At 38.6% G+C, this 6770-nt stretch overlaps 1 pseudogene; it reads left to right on the top strand.

The window, feature by feature from the left end:
- Nucleotides 1-2614: 2614 nt before the first annotated feature.
- LOC105529381 overlaps nucleotides 2615-6770 on the top strand; it is a 170662-nt pseudogene continuing 166506 nt past the window's right edge.

Below are 6770 nucleotides of genomic sequence, written 5' to 3'. Positions count from 1 at the left end.
CCTTTTTAAACAAGCCCTTTGCTCAGTCCCCAAAGTGGGAGTGGCTTTTGGACCATTCTCCAACTGCTAGCATTTGAATAAAGTTGCTTTCCTTTTCTCACACCTTGCTTTCTCAGGCTTTGACCTCTGAGCAGCAAGCAGCCTGACTTAAGTCAGTTACACTATGGCCACAAGAACATCCAACCTGGTTGGATTTTCATTTCCTCATCTGAAAATGAGATACTTATGCATGTTCTTCCTTTCTGCAAGTTTGCTGTGAAGCTCAATTTGAAGACAGATTTTTGTGGCATTCTCATGAGAGCTACAGCTACTAGGAAGGCAGTTATTTGGGGTGTTTGTTTGTTTTGCTCATGGATACTATAAACATGGATGGTCAGCTTGAAACAAATGATATCAATACGATTTTATGTTTCTAGGATAAAGGCAAGGGCAGAAGGAAAGGGTAGTCTGTGTGTGAATGGAAAAGTCATCCTCCCATTTGAAGTAATTTGACAGACAAAATTCAAAAGTCCCATTTAACATAAAATAGTTTTTTACAAGGACTATTAAAGTGTCTGCAATTCTGAGTGTTCGTTTCTCTCTCTTGACTAAGTTAAATCTTGTGTCATCATGAAGGCTTCCATAAATATGAAGAATTTGGCTAGTGATGGTTAATGCTTATGTTATAATCTGTTCTAGAATGCAATTGATTTCTTAATTAAACCAGGGATAGCCTCCTGGATGACGATTTATCCAAAGCATGAAACACTGGATTAGAAGACAGATGTTCAGGGACATCTGATAGAGTATTTGCACACTTGGGCATAAGAATTACCAGATAGCTAGGTGTGGTGGCTTGTACTCATTATCCCAATACTTTAGAAGGCCAATGTGGGAGAATTGCTTGAGGCCAGGAGTTGTAGACCAGCTGTGGCAACATAGTGAGACCCCATCTCTTTATCTCATAAAAAATTGAAAAATTAGCCAGGAGTTGTGGTGCATGCCTGTAGTCCCAGCTACTCAGGAGGCTGAGGTGGGAAGATCTCTTGAGCCTAGGAGTTCTAGGCTGCCGTGAGCTGTGATCCCACCACTGCATTCCAGCCTGAGGGACAGAGCAAGACTCTATCTCTAAAGGAAAAAATAAAAACACCAAAGCACAAAGCAGAAATCTAAGCAACCTGGGAAGGCAGAAGTTCTTGATTAGCAATTGAGGCTGGAAGATGAACATCAAAAGGAAGGCATATAGACCCCAAATATGGCTTTAGCCATTTTACTTTTTTAATAAAGGACAATCCTGGGACTGTAACAGAAAGTAATGGACAAATTGAAGAAAAACCTGCCTTAGGATTCATGGAATTTCTTTAACTCCTTAATCATTCAAGTACTCTTGAAGCTAAAACATAAACAGACACTATGTCCTATTCCTTCCACTTAGCAGGTACAACAGTTTCCCCAGGCGGGATCTGGTACTATTGTCCTGAAATACTAACAAAGCTATATTCTAGAAGATAAAATGTTTTGAAGTCATTTGAACTGATCAGGAGCCTCTAAAATGGATTCGTCAGTATATTTGAAAAGGAGCCAATGGTACCGCAAAATGTATAAATGGTGAGTATACCTGATAAAATGCCAGGACCTGAAGTGGGCTCCATGATGTAGAACATGTTAAAAGGAACAGCTTCCTGAAAGAGTATTTAAAAAATGCATACCTGTGGGTGGACACCATGCCTATAATCATGCCTGTTATCACAGTCGACAGTCATGCCTGTAATCACAATGCTTTGGGAGGATAAGGAGAGAGGATCTCTTGAGACCAGGAGTTCGAGACCTGCCTGGGCAACATAGTGAGAACCTGTGTCTGAAAAATCAATAAAAATTTAAAAATTAACTGGGCATGGTGGCATGTGCCTGTAGTCCTGGCTATTAGGGAGGCTGAGGTGGGAGGGTCAGTAGAGCCCAGGAACTTCAGGCTGCAGTAAGCTGTGATTATGCCACTGCACTCCAGTCTTAGTGACAGACAAACACCCTGTCTCAAAAAATGTATATTAAAAAAAAAATGAAAAAAGGCAAAGTTGAGACTGAGCCCATAATTAATCTATTTAAAAAATATTTTCTTTGTAATTAATCAAAAAAGACCCCTCTCCCTGTCTCTTATACACATCTAGATGTGTATAAGAGACAGAGTTGAGACTGAGCCCATAATTAATCTATTTAAAAAATATTTTCTTTGTAATTAATCAAAAAAGACCCCTCTCCCCTACACACACACACACACAAACACATAGTGAGAAATATAGATACCTATGTAAGTGCTATCATTTTGTAAAAGCAATGAAAAGTAAGTCTTACTCTCAGAGACGTTCTCTGACAACCTGTTACAAAACTATTCCCTTCAACTCAGCCTGAGGCCAATTCATTTTAAAGATTTCTTCCTATATAATTAAAGAACCACTGCCACACTCTGGCAAGCGCTACCAAATGTACTTTTTTTAAAACTTCAAACTCCATTTAACTGGCATTTGCCTATGTTTCCTCTCTTGTCATCACTGATTAGCAGGATATTTATATGTAAACAGAAGCTGTCTCAGTTCTAATCAGCCTGCCCATTGCCTCTGCCTCTGATGACTCACTCACGATGCACCAGCACCATGAATGTTTTCTGCAGTTTCCAAGGTCTGTGATGTCCACAGTTGTCAAGCTGACTTATCTGGAGAGGGTGCTGGTAAAGGAGGGGTCCTAGACCTCATTTCCAATTAGCCAGCAAGCTATAGCACAGGGTGATGGACTTTACTGTGTTTGAAATCACCAATATATATATAAAAGAGCAATTCGAATCCAGTTTTTAGTGCCAGCACATAAAAGAAGCTCAATAATATTTAGAAGAAGCTCAATAATAATATAGAAGCTACATATAGTAGCTAGCACATAGAAGAAGCTCAATAATATTTATTAAATAAATATTGAATGAGTTACTTGCAGATATGGCAACTGAAGTTTAGCAAGGCTAACTAATATGGTGTCGGATAACAATATAGATCTGAGCATTTCTGTTCTTACCCAACCTGTACTATAAACTCTATATTGTGAAAGATTGCAGTTTTACAAAGCAAAATGGGTTTGTTAAATACATTGAATTGCCATGTTTTAGATATCAGAGATGTAAAACCGCCAAATAAATCTGAATAAAGTGATCAGCATTACCACTTGGGATTGATACACTTTCAATCGAAACAAGAAATCTGAGATTTAGTTGGCCTGTGCATCATGGCATTGTAACCACCTGATAGGTCCTTCCTGTCCACTGTATAGTCAAAAGCAATTCATGAGACCATGGCATTGCAGTAAAGAAAGAGCTTAATTGACATGAGGACGCCCACGCTTTAAAAAGGTGGCTGAGTTTTGGGGAAGGGCTATTACCATTGAAACTATAAACTGAATGTCTCCCAAAGTTAGCTTGGCACAATCTTAAGAATAATTAAAGGCAGTTTGAAGGCTAAAGGCAAGAGGGGTGTTGGTTAGATCAGATCTTTCCTACTGCCATAATGGTCTAACTGTTACATTTTTTTCCAAAGGCAATTTCAACCTTAGAATATTTAAAATAAGGAAAAGTGCTTACAAGCCTTACTTGCTACATATGTCCGGAGAACTTGGATGGCGGCTCAATACCTAAAGAGAATTCCTATCAATCTCTCAATTATCATTAGGAACAAAGACCTCAGTGGATGCCCAGCATCAGGGTGAGGTTACAGCGTCATCTGTGTATATCAGGGAACCCTAGAGTAAAATGTCAGGATAAGTCAGAAGATCTAAATTTCTAATTTTGATTTGACTGCTAACTACCAAGTAAACTTAGGCAGATCATTTTGCAGCTCTGATTGTTTATCTTCAGTTTTCTCATATGGCTATGCTGCGTACTATATAAAGTCATGTCTATAAAATTATTTTTAAGCTATAAAAATTCTACATTAACTTAGGTGCTGTAAAATAATACCATTAGTAAAGAACTGGGAAAAAGACTACATTACATTTCAAACTTTGTCTATCACACTTGCTAATTTTGTCTGCTAGAAAAATAAGTACTCAAAGGGAGAAGATCAGTGGCATTGAAACCTTCCTCAATGCAAAGAAGTCATCAGCATAAACATTTCATCAACCATGTATAACTGGTAATGGAAAAACTGATAATGTTGATTGATTTCCAATTTGAAAAGGACAAACATATTTGATTGTCATTACATTTATAGCCTCTGGTGAAAGGTACTATAAAATACTGATTATCCTTTCCATAAGGAGGCTTAATTCCAGCTCTGGCAGCTGAAGGATAGAGAAGGGGAGAATTTGATTAATAAATATTTCTTGAGGGTCCATCATGTGGGTGACATCTAGTCAGGATGGGAAAAATGCATACACAGAAAAACACGACACATTGCGTATCCCCCAAATAAGTTGGGAGAAAAAAAAAGTCTGATTGAGAAAATGCATCACCTTTGATTTTAAATAATTTCTTAGTTCCCCAGATGTGTAGAAAGCATTCTAATGTCCCCTTCCACCTAGGTTCAATTTCTGATTGAAAAACGCCAATACTCAGCCAGGCAGGATGGCTCATGCCTGTAATCCCAACACTTTGGGAGGCCAAGGCAGGAGGATGGCTTGAGGCCAGGAATTCAAGACCAATTCGGCCAACATAATGAGAGCCTGTCTCTATAAAAACAATATTTAAAAATTAGCCAGGTGTGATGGCACTGATATAGGAGATAGATATTATTTAGGCAGATCGTAAGGGCAACAGAGTCCTTGGCAGAATTTCTCCTTTAACAAAAAGTAGCTCCAAAATCATTTCTTTTCTAACAAAGAGTAGCCTGAAAAACTGAGCTGCAGACATAGTTAAGCAAGCTGGAAGTTTGCATGGGTGAATACCAGCAGCTGTACCAGTAGAAACGGGCTACCTGAGGGCCAGGTATGTTCAACATAGAGGCTCCATCTTTTCTTTTCTTTGTCACCTCATATACAATAAAGAAACAGAAAACATGGTGCCAACCAGGCCATGAAGCTATCTGCATAATAAAAGATTAGGGTGGGGCCTACCGGAAATTTGCACCCTATGCAAATGGGGCACCTGGTCCAAGCAATCTTCCATGCCCTATGTAAATCAGACACTTTTCTCCTCAAACTCATCTATAAAACTCACTGCATTTCACAACAGAACTGGCAACCCATTTCTCTGGGACCCCTCTCTGTAGCAAGAGAGCTTTTCTCTTTCTTTCACCTTTTAAAGTTCCACTCTTAACCTCACTCTGTTGTGTCTGCATGCTAGTTTTCCATGGCCATGAGACAATGAATCTCGGATACTTACCCCAGACAAACGATGCCACTTCAGCATGTGCCTATAATCCCAGCTACTCAGGAGGCTAAGGTAGGAGGATTCCTTGTGCCCAGGAGTTTGAGGCTGCAGTGAGCTATGATCCCACCATTGCTTCTAGCCTGGGTGACAGAGAAAAGTCCTGTCTCAAAAAACAAACAAAACAAAAGTGAATACTCTCCATTCGGATTGGGATTCACAACAATTTCTCCCCGCTCCCAGCCCTCTATTCAACTGTATCACACAATCTAGTTGACATTAGCTCCTGATCGTTTCTTGAAAGTGGGCATTCCTTTCATCTACAAAGACTTAGGTAAGACCTTCATTGTTTATAATAGCCTCTGGGCTATTATATTTTATATTATATTTTATTTATCTTCCATGTAGATTTCTTTTTAAATGACTTGTGATGGAATTAATTTTCTAACATAATTTTCGTCAGGTCAATTTTCTACTAATAGCTATAAATGGTGTCTCATCACCTGAAGGATGAGATAGAAACAATGCTTGCGAAGTAAGGCTTTGCCTCAAGTGGTTTTCTGCTGCCTCTCTAGCCAAGCCACTATTCCCTGTCTTGTTTCTGTACTCTGGTAATAACTAAGTAAACGAGGGCCTCTCAGTAACTAGGTGAGAATTTGATAGGCTTTTCCCAAGTGTATTTGCTTATAAATCCACACTGGAACTTATGTCCGACTGAACTATATACAACTTCAAAATACACATAATGTGGATTTTTTAAACTTTTTAAATTAAATTTATTTTTTAAAATTTCCACAGATGCTTCTGAATACACACACAATTATATACATATATACATATGCACACAGACACATATATAGTGTGCGTGTGTGTTTCTGTGTTTGTGTGTGTGTATACACACATAATGGATTTGCAAACTTTTGTAATTTTCTTGTATGTTTCCATCCTCATGCTTTTCCTTACTATGTTTTGAATATTGTCACTACTTTTGTCCATACATGATATAGTGAGGTTAATAATGCTCAAATGCATTTTTTAAAAGCCTAAGTTCTTCCTCCACTTAAAATGCAAAAAGTTGAAAGTCAGACTTGAGAAAAAGCCAGATAAACTACCAAATCACAACTCTTCTAAAATACACTGGAAGGCTGAAGTTACAGGGCAACCAAGTATTCTGAAATCTAAGAACAACAGAACGCCTAACACAAAAAACATAACGGTGCTTCCATAGATGGTTACTGGTAATGGCCTTTAAAAATGAGGGTTGTGCCCACTTTTTCAGTGAAGACTCTACTTATTTGTTAGCTCACTGCTAGCATTTCAGCTCTTTGATTAAAGCAATGTACACTTATGTTAAAATAGAAATAGTTGGCCACATGCGGTAGCTTATGCCTGTAATCTCAGCACTTTGGGAGGCTGAGGTGGGCAGATCACTTGAGGTCAGGAGTTCAAGACC

This window comes from Mandrillus leucophaeus, unplaced genomic scaffold, assembly GCF_000951045.1.
Source record: "Mandrillus leucophaeus isolate KB7577 unplaced genomic scaffold, Mleu.le_1.0 Scaffold761, whole genome shotgun sequence".
NCBI classification, from domain to species: domain Eukaryota; kingdom Metazoa; phylum Chordata; class Mammalia; order Primates; family Cercopithecidae; genus Mandrillus; species Mandrillus leucophaeus.
This window is presented reverse-complemented; position numbering and strand designations above follow the sequence as displayed.